At 37.3% G+C, this 10,025-nt stretch overlaps 1 protein-coding gene across 17 annotated transcripts in view; it reads right to left on the reverse strand.

Annotated features, from left to right (window-relative positions):
• The window catches only part of pdk4 (pyruvate dehydrogenase kinase, isozyme 4), a 126,532-nt gene extending 116,806 nt beyond the window's left edge, over window positions 1–9,726 (reverse strand). For 16 of the 17 annotated variants that reach the window (XM_077506944.1, XM_077506941.1, XM_077506940.1 and 13 more), the window contains exons 1-2: window positions 9,560–9,726; window positions 147–288 (exon numbers count right to left, since the gene is read on the reverse strand). The gene's annotated coding sequence lies outside the window, so the exon portion shown is untranslated. Of the gene's footprint in view, window positions 1–146; window positions 289–7,804; window positions 8,019–8,995; window positions 9,090–9,559 lie in introns of those variants that run through there. The other variant, XR_013280162.1, reaches the window with a different exon arrangement.
• Window positions 9,727–10,025: the final 299 nt, after the last annotated feature.

Below are 10,025 nucleotides of genomic sequence, written 5' to 3' on the forward strand. Positions count from 1 at the left end.
CTTCGTGTTCTGCACCCAACATGATATAAAACCATATTATGTGCGAGGGGGATCATACAGCATGGTTAAAGCCTTGACGTCAAACAAAAGTCCCGTGTTTGTTTTAACGTCCCAAGCGCCAGGATAGTGTGAAAAGCGAAACATACCCATCTGTATGCCAACATGACGGATCGGGTGAAAACCCGGACAGGCGTAAGTGACAGTGAGCCCGTGGTGCCAACTTCCCCCTCCTCGATGATCTGGTGTCGTGTTCACATGGATGGGCTGTGTGGTTGAGGTGCGACGGCTCTGAGGGGGGAAAATAATCAGAGGAAAGTGTGAAATACAAGCCGGGCTTTTATGTGGGGTATTTCCATCATATGTACGATCTGCAGGGTCGAAGTCAAATACTTGATGTTCGCTCAAGGGCCATACTGAGGGCCTACGTTTCCAAAAATATGAATAGTGAAGGTGTTGTGATATTTTTGGGAATAATTACTGGCTGGGATTGTTCATGGCTCCATAATTATCCATTAAGTCTCTTATAAAAGCTAATGTATACACATATTGCATGGAAATTGTTACAAAATTATGAGTAGATTTTTTTTTTCATTATTGAAGGGGATAAACAGTCAAACACACAAAATACAAAAAGATGCCAACCCTGAACTAACCATGGAGTAAATGGCCAAGCAGAGCTGCAGTGAGACCTCCCGAAGGCGCTCACAAGGCCACACCCCCTTAAAGTCATATCAACACATTCACGTACTGCAATGTGTACAGTTTGTTTATTTACTTTGTCATGTAGTAATATTTAATTATCTAAATCACAAAGGCTGCAATTCAAGAGACAAAAACTGCCATTTTGGTGGCTGGTTATATACAGTATAAGTACATTAGTGCCTCAAATGACAGTCTACTTAATATTTGTTATGCGCTCAAACTAAACACACAATTCTGATTTATAATGTTTGTGGAATATTAATTAACTCATTTGCTCCCAAAAAAGTATAAATATGTTTTTATTTTTAATGTATTAAGTGTCCCAAAGACGTATTTATATGTTTTTTGGTTTGTTTGTTTTTAGTTTTTTATGCTTGCGCATAAAGAAGGCTTTGATGCAGTCTCTCAACTGCTGAGAGTGGGTGAAAAAGAAAATTGTAGTCATTACAAAAACGGCCAGCAGGTGGCAGCAGAGTATGATAGATCAACCAGGGCCATGATGAAAACAAGTTGTTTCCCCACAATTCTAATCAGATTTGTGAATAATGATGAAACTTAGCTGTATTCTAATGCTAATTGCTGCAAAACGGAAACAGATAGAAATTTACTTTATTTTCCTGATGAAAGAAGAGACTCTAATCTTTCTTTTGGTAGGTATCATGTTTTTATAGCAATAGAACACAGTATTTTGTGGGCCTTGCAAAATCAGTCAAAATCCAGTAAAACAGCCAGGAGCTAAGGGGGTTGCTTAAGATGAAAAATCCACCCGTTTTTATCCATCTGAGGGGGGCGGCCATTTTGTGTTGTATTGTCACTTGGTCTCAACTGAAAATGGCATCGCAGTGAATTTGAATTGAATTAGAACCTTTGGTATTATATCCAAACAGCCTTGGTATTTTTTGGGATGGTTGCTCTCTTATTAGTGTAATTGTGAATATTGCTGTTGTTGACAAGTAACGAGATCTAGATTAGATTAAGCACACTTTTTCAATATTATACTGCCATATAATGCCATAGAAGTGGAGATGATCTCATTGGCCACTGGATGGATGGTTTTAATGCTAAAGAAAGTACCCTGTGGTCAGTTCAGACTTGCTTAATTGAGGCAGTTAGGCTGGAAGAGACTTAAAAGTGCCGGCCCCCGTCGCCACTGATGACCGTCCTATAAAGGGGCCCTCAGTCGGACCCCTCCGCTCTTTTGATAGGACACTCGCCAGCATCCTTTGGGCTGGTTGCACCCCCCACAATAAACAGTCAGGCCTTTGTCACCAGGAGTAGCTGAGGTCTGAAGGGTTGCTCCTCATTATTATTTTCTAAAGTAATTACACCTTATTATCCGTGTTTATTTTAGCGGGGGTGCGAGTGCGCAGGTGTGGGCCATTCTGTCGCGGATTGGCAGACTCACTGGTGCATGTGCCCCTTAGCTGAGAGTCTTTTTTTTATTATTATTATTAACGCTCTCCCCTCATCTTTACTTTTAGGGGGTGTTAGTCGTAGTATTGTAGCCCTGTTGCTAATTCTAGCCCGACAAAAGCAACGTGCAATTAGAGCCATTATAGCAGCAGCTGTGTGCTTCCGAGCCACGCAAAGACGCCGTCGTTTTCTCCCCGGCTCGCAAGATTTTCGCAAATGCAGAGCCATGATGGCGTGCGGCGGGCGCGGAGCGGTCAAAGTGGCCTATAGAGTGAGCAGGAAAGACAAGAAAATAAAGCTTTTTGATGCGAGCGTGTTTCTCCAGTGAAAGCAGCGGGGAGTCTCGCCCACAGATTCGCAGGCCCAGAGAACAATGGATCTGCCACCTCCCAACGTGAAGTGTTGTGAAAAAAAAAAAAAAAAAGTGCTCGCCGCCGCAGCTTGGCTGCTCGCTCGCACGCGGTTCACCGCCGCGTGGGCGCAAGGACATTTGCAAGTAGGGAAATGCTCTTTTGAACTCGAATGGCACTCAGCGGAGGAAAGACCCCCACCGAGGCTGAAGATTCATTTGGTGCACCTTTGCAGACTTCTATTCTGTGGATGAATTGTCATCATCATCATTCATGCACTGTTCAGTCAGATGACTGAACTTGGCTGTCCTGTTTAAAATACAATTACTCAATCAATTAATCGAATTGGATACATTTTTAATTTGCATTCAATTGTATTACAAAAGCATTTTTCCTGATTACTGTCTGTTCATTACATGATTGTTGTTGATTTCATAGCTTTTATTGATTTAAAAAAAAAAAGGGGGGGGGGGTAAACCGATTGAGTTACTGGTTCAGTCATTGTTTTCCAAAGTAAATCAGATGTTTTGATTAAACACAAAAAAAAAATTGGTCTGCTTTCATGAAGGACTATGAAAGTCAATGAATAATTACTGAAATCAGAGCATTTGGACAATTAGATGAACAATAAGATAAGATTATATAAGATTAACAGCGGCACCAAATGATTACTGGATTATAAAAATAGTTGTCAATTCATTTGATAACCAATTACTTCAGTCATTTTAAAGTTAAAACGGAGAATACAAAAAATAAATGTGCTGTTAAAGTATATTTTTGTTTGAAAACTTATTGAGTGTAATCAATATGGATGAATCGGTTCATTTTATGACTTTCAAGATATTCTTATGAAAAAATAAGTAAATTATCCCGACTGAAGTATTATCTGTCAGAGGTGGAAGCACTTAATATTGATTGAAATAGTTAGTACAATACTGGAATTATTTACAGCCGATTATTGTTTTGTTTTGTTTTCTGTAACGGGAATACGTAAAATTGATATTTATCAATTTAACCCCTGCTGTTCCTGACAAACAACCACTGGCTTGGGACCGAAACCTCCTATGTCACAATTTGGTAAAATTCCAATTTTTTATTTTTTTTACAAATCTATACTAGTCGGCAACGCACCATTGTGGGTTTTATTTTTCCAAATTATTGACCAATCGAAAGTACTGAAAAATGCTTGTTCTTATTGATGACGCCAGCGATAAGGTCAAAGCAAAGCGAATTTAGTTGTAACGCTGATAATGACTTGAATAATAATTAAACACATACATTCATTAATATACACATATTTTAATGTTTTAATGGGAAAAACAAGTGGATTTTCATCATTGAGGCATAATCTATGCGGTAAGTATTGACTGAAATGGTAAGTAATCAGTATAGACAATGTTTACTTGGATTCTGTTGTTGTTGGTTTCAGACACTTTAATAATAAGTAAGCGTGCCCCAGATCAATATAACCCAGGAACTGCTGAATAATAATGACATTTAATTGCTTATGTATTGACCCAATGGTACACAAAAAAAGGTCACAAACACTAATACCATCTATCTTCCTGGTGAATACTCTATTCCACTCATTACTTTCTCTGCCTTTTTAAATAAGCAGACAAATGGCTGCCATATTTAAAATCCTGCTCTCCGTGACGTCCACGTGTTCAACCCGGCAAATTATCATCCTTTCATCAGTCAACATCAGCCTTCACTTTCATGTTGAATCACGGGGGTCACAAAGAAACAACAAAATGCTGGCGAGGAATTAAAGAGCTGATTACGTCGGATCAAAGACGAAGCAGAGGCGGGGACGGAGAAGCCTGCGGATCGGCGCGGAGGTTGAATACCGCGGCGAGGGCCTTCGGCGGGCCGGCAAACACAAGGGAGCAATCTTACGCTCCCAGCACAAACAAAATGGCCGAGGTTTCCTCCTGTGTTGCTCACGTTTAACGATTCTCTCACTTGACTGACTTCGCAACCATCACAATAATCAACAAGGGCCCTTAGTGGCACACATACTCACAGCTATTATAGTTAATTGATAACCAAAATGTTTTTTTATATATATAATTGACATCTTCATCACTACTATAGAGATCACCTGTTCACACTTGTGTGTTATGTCATTAAGTAGTATATTTATTAAAACTGAACCAAGTACTGGATTGTATTCTCCACAAAGGAAACACGCGCACTTGTTTGTAAACAAAAATGTTAGTCGTGTCAAGACTGAATAAAAAATATACATAAAAAATACACAACAGGAAGTAAAGAGTTCTACCCTATACTGCAGATTAAGCATTTTATGAAGCATTTTTAAACGTATGTACAAATACTCTTAAACATACTTGCACATAAACGTACTTGTTAGTAAAGGCTAACTATATAGCACTTTTTCCCATAATGCTACGGGGTATTGACTTGCACATGCGCAAATTAAAAAATATATATATATATATTTTTTTAGTATGTGGCCTACATTATAACAATACATTTGAAAATTGCACACATCCTGTGGCAATATGGGGGAAAATGTACTGCAGACAATAAATCCTAAAAATCATGACTACACAATATTTATTTACTTAGTTTTTAAATGTATTGGTATAATGTAGGCAGGTAATGATAACGGCAATATTGTGATATCGCAACATTAAAACTGCCACAATATATCGTCGTTGTCATGTCACGATATTAAAAGCAGAACATCTGTTAAAAAAAAAAGTCGGGTTGATTTCCATTCAATTCGAGCAAATCTAGCACCCTCTGGTGGCTAGTATTTTAATGCAGTTTAATTTTCACAAGGCATGTTTTGGCCGTTCTGTGTTTAAAATCCAGGTTAATGGTCAGATGAAGGGGAACGGAATTTGCTTGTGAAGCGAGTCAATATGTGGAGGAACTCAAGTAACTGGCTCAATATATATATTTATATATTTTTTATATAGTATAATATTTATATTTTTTAATTGCTGTAATGTACAAAAGCACAATTTTGTGTGACCTTTTTTTTGTATCACCAACCTCCCCACATTATCGTGATAATTATCGTATCGTGACCTTCATATCGTGATAATATATCGCAATGTTTAATGTAGTATAGTATAGTGTAATATAATGTATAATGTAGTCTAGTATAATGTAGGTCAAATGCTTAATTTTTATTTTATTTTTTACTTATACATGCTCAGATAAATACCCTGTGGTATTACTGGGGGGGAAAATGCTACGTTTTTAGCAATTAGCCTAGCAGTGCATTCAAATGTACGTTGAAACACATTTGCAAATACGTTGGAGCGTACTTGTAAATATGCTACATACATTCGAGCGTATTTAAACGTACTTGCAAATGTGTTCAAAAGTATTTAAAAAGTATTTGCAAATATGTTGACGACAACTAACATATTTGCCAGTTAAAAGGAAAATGTCTTTATACAAATAATGCTTTGTACGAGCAATCAACACTTGTACATATTGATATTGTTATTTTCCATTTATGGAAGGCACACGGATGTCATTGGGGATAAAAGTCTTGGTCATACTGGCACCCATTTACCTCATTAAGACCCCAGAAGAGGGGCCGAACCAGTGCTCGAAAGCATTTTGCAGAGGGAGCGTGGCGGAGGATAAATTGGCCACTGGTTCAGTACAAGAGTCCCCGCTGAGCTGAGCGGAAGAGTCGGGCCTGGCTGGCAGCGGAGGCAGGCCCAGGCAAGGCGGGCTCGGGGCCCCCATGCTGAGACCCCCTCCCTGCCTCTGACAAACACGCCAGTGGATAATCTCTCCTTCAGGGTCTCGGCCCGACGCTGCGGGCCTGAAAGGGGAAGGGGCTGTTATACAGCATCGTGCGGAACAAGCTTGATGGTGTGCGCTTGTGTGTATTTGACACTTTCAGCACAAGCTGAAAATTTCAGCTCAAAACTTTGGTCTTTTTTTTTTTTTTTTTTTTGATACCAACAAATTTGACAAACTATGATCTCACAAAATATAGTAATTGCTCAGATTTTAGTAGTTTAAAAACAATGATACCAGCATGTATGCTTTTGACTCAATTGAACCAATTATTTGCATGTCACCGCTCATATTTTATGTATATGGGTGGTACATGGCATGATGATCACGTGCAACTTTTCAGAATCACGTTAGCAAATCAAACTCCAACATGATGAATGGTAATAATTGGGCAGGGTTTTCCCTTGAGTCGATAGCTTTTTCATTACCATAAAGACTTAATGTTTTACTCGCTTTTTATAAACATATTTAATCACAGATGGTGATCTTCTGTCTCAAGACCAAAAAATATATATATATATATTTTTTTTTGTCATAGCAATAAACTATTTTTTTTAATTAATTTTGAAGACTTATTTTCAATTTCAATGTAAATAAATTAAAATGCACCATCATCATTATTAAACCATTGGAAAAAGCTGATTTGATTCTTTTTCATACAGATATAATTCATTGAATATCAATATTACACTCCATCCTCTTAATCTGTGGTAGCTCTGCCTTCATAAAAATAATACATTTAAATCTACTTTCCAAAATTCCACATCAAGATGTAAGTTTTGGAGGTAACTCGAGGAGGAAAGTGGGGTTGTATGCTGATGTTTTTGAAGACTGCTTGCTAGAATTAGATTAAATTTGCCGAATTTAATTTTTTGGGGGTCCTTTTAGGTGCCACCCTGTTATTATTGCTAATACTACTACTTTCCCCCCGCCCCTGGTGGGTATACTACAGTATACCCAGTACAAATTCCAGAAGGTTAAACATGTCACTTATCTGATATAAAAAAAAATAATTTTCACAAAGGTTATCACATTGAAATGTCACCAGTAGCCAAGAACGTTCCATTTAGAAAATTATATCCCTTACTAATTTCTCTGAAATGTCACATTATTTATAAATAAGTTTCCCCATATCTTGAAGTATCTACAATATTTCGTTAAAACTTAATATTTGACATACTTTTTTTTTTTAAACTAAACTAAATTAAATAGAACATTTATCATGGTTTTGTAGGACTATGAATGATCTTAAAAACAATACCAAAATCCACTTCCTAAGATTTATCGTTGGTTGAAAGTTTTTCTAAGTAAGAGATTTAAAACAATGTTTTGCATTTTCCAGTTTAGAAACAATCTGAGATTGTAAGACATTGATTCATTTTACATGGACTGAACTACATGAATTGTGATTGCATGTAGAGGTAATGTTTTTTTGGTTTTTTTTGTGGCTACACAAATGTAAATCATTATTTCAGGTTAGATGGCAAGGCAACATACAACTCGTGATTAAAATTGATAACATTCAAACAACAGTAATACATTGAGTAAACACACAAGAGTTGTTTTTTTTTCTCTCTAAGCATTTTACTTCTGTCAAAAATTCTTACAAAATGAAACAAAACAACATAGGAAACATCTCCTTCCCTCCTCTATCTGTAGTCTGCTTGTAATATTCACATAGAAATGTCCATTTTTATCCACATGAATCTTGTCAGCCACTACGACGTCTCCATCTTGTATCCGTGCTTTTCCAGCTCCGCTCTACCGGTAGAAAAAAAAAGAAAAAGGAATGATGCATTTTAATAAAAGCGCTGAGGAGTTTCATAATTGTCAATGTCACTCGAGTAGCAAAAACAAGTCATGCTGCAAACAAGTGTGGCAATGACAGTCAATCACACAAAAGAGAAGCAAGTGGACAATTCATTTGGCACATTCCAGTAACAAAAGCACAAGCTGCATAAAAATTACTTCATTAAAAGAATAATCGGAGCATAGTGCAGTCCACAGCAAACAAAAATAAACACACTGTTCAATTAATCCCCACTTTGACAGTGTCAATCCAAGCTAAGCATTTTTGACAATTTTTTAAATAAAATTTGTATTGTTAAATGTCTCAACAGAATTGGGAACCCAATTTATAAAACAAAATAATTCTGGGTATATTTAATTGTATTTTTTATTAACCCAAACTTGACAAATAACTTATTTTAATCAAATGTAAAACTTGTAAAGTCTCAGTGTCACACTGCAATAGCAAGCTTCCCCATGTTAGATTTTTAAAAGGGACATATGGAGAATTGACTTTTTTTTGTCTTGTGCACAAATAGTACCTGGCCACCCATCAAGTGTGAAATTACACAAGTAGATAACTCTTTAGTTATCTGCCCATTGCCGGTATCGTTCCAATGTTTGGAATTGGTAACATGGTATTTAACATAACCACATAATCAGGGCAGTTACTGCCGCTGAGAAAATAAAAGCTAATGTTCCCAACATGTCGATAGATCACTGTTTTAGCAACGTACATTTAACGTCGTGTTTAATTGGATTATATAGGATTGTAAGGAATGCATTTCCCCGCAAACCTTGTGAGGAATAAGCGGTCAAGAAAATGGATGGATGGATGGATGGAATACATTTCCCTTTAGGCACAAATGGTTTGACAACCCCTTCTCTACACAACAACAATCTAAGTTAAAGTATTAGTATACTTCACATCAACAAAGCGTGCTGAATACCTTAACTGGTTGGAGAAATCATCCTCGACGTTGTCGTCGTCCCAGTTGTCTTCCCAAACATGAGCATCTTCATCCTCATCCAGTCCCGTCCAATCTGAATATATCCGCAACGGACCAAAAACAATGCGTGGAATGGGGGAAAGAGTCAGACGAATAAGTCTTGATGAAAGCAAATGTATTTTCAACGGAAAAATATGTCAAACACCGAACGAAATGTCACTTTTGGCAGGATTATACAGTGGCATACATCCATCATGTTATTGTTTAGCTCCCACCACGGTAATGCATTTAGCCATATGCCAACCTAAATTAAAATTTCAAAATCGTCATAACAAGGACAACTCATTTAAGAAGGAAAACATTTAACTAGCTGTTTTATTATTGGTTAATTTGTTAAATTGGCTTGTTTCCCGACCAGCTTCGCTAGTTACTGCTACGGCTAATTACTGCTACGTTAGCCTAGCTAGTCGAGCTGAGTCACTGCTACCAGGCCGAGCTCACATACAAAATGCTGATAATTAGTAAAACACCGAGTCACAACGTGAAAATACACCATTTGCTCACCTTCGGCTGGGAATTCCTCAAACTCGTCATCCTCCTCCAGTAGACCGAGGTCGACTGTTTGCTTTTTGTCTGACATGCTCACCGGCGTGATGCTCTGACGCTGTTTGGAGATGAACGGCTGCTGGCGCGCAATGGATTATGGGAACGTAAAAGCTATTGAGGAGGGTCGTGGCTGCGCTGACTGCGTAAGGGTGCGCATCACAGCGCTTTATGCGCTAAGTTAGTGTCACTATACTATTACTGTTTGTGATTAAATTATTTAAACAAAAGTTGTATATTTTTATATTATAAAATATTTAAAAGATAGACAAGATAGATAGATAGATAGATAGATAGATAGATAGATAGATAGATAGATAGATAGATAGATAGATAGATAGATAGATAGATAGATAGATAGATAGATAGATAGATAGATAGATAGATAGATAGATAGATACTCCTTTTCTTCTATTATCTTTGGTCA

Source organism: Festucalex cinctus, chromosome 19 (genome assembly GCF_051991245.1).
Source record: "Festucalex cinctus isolate MCC-2025b chromosome 19, RoL_Fcin_1.0, whole genome shotgun sequence".
Taxonomy (NCBI): Eukaryota; Metazoa; Chordata; class Actinopteri; order Syngnathiformes; family Syngnathidae; genus Festucalex; species Festucalex cinctus.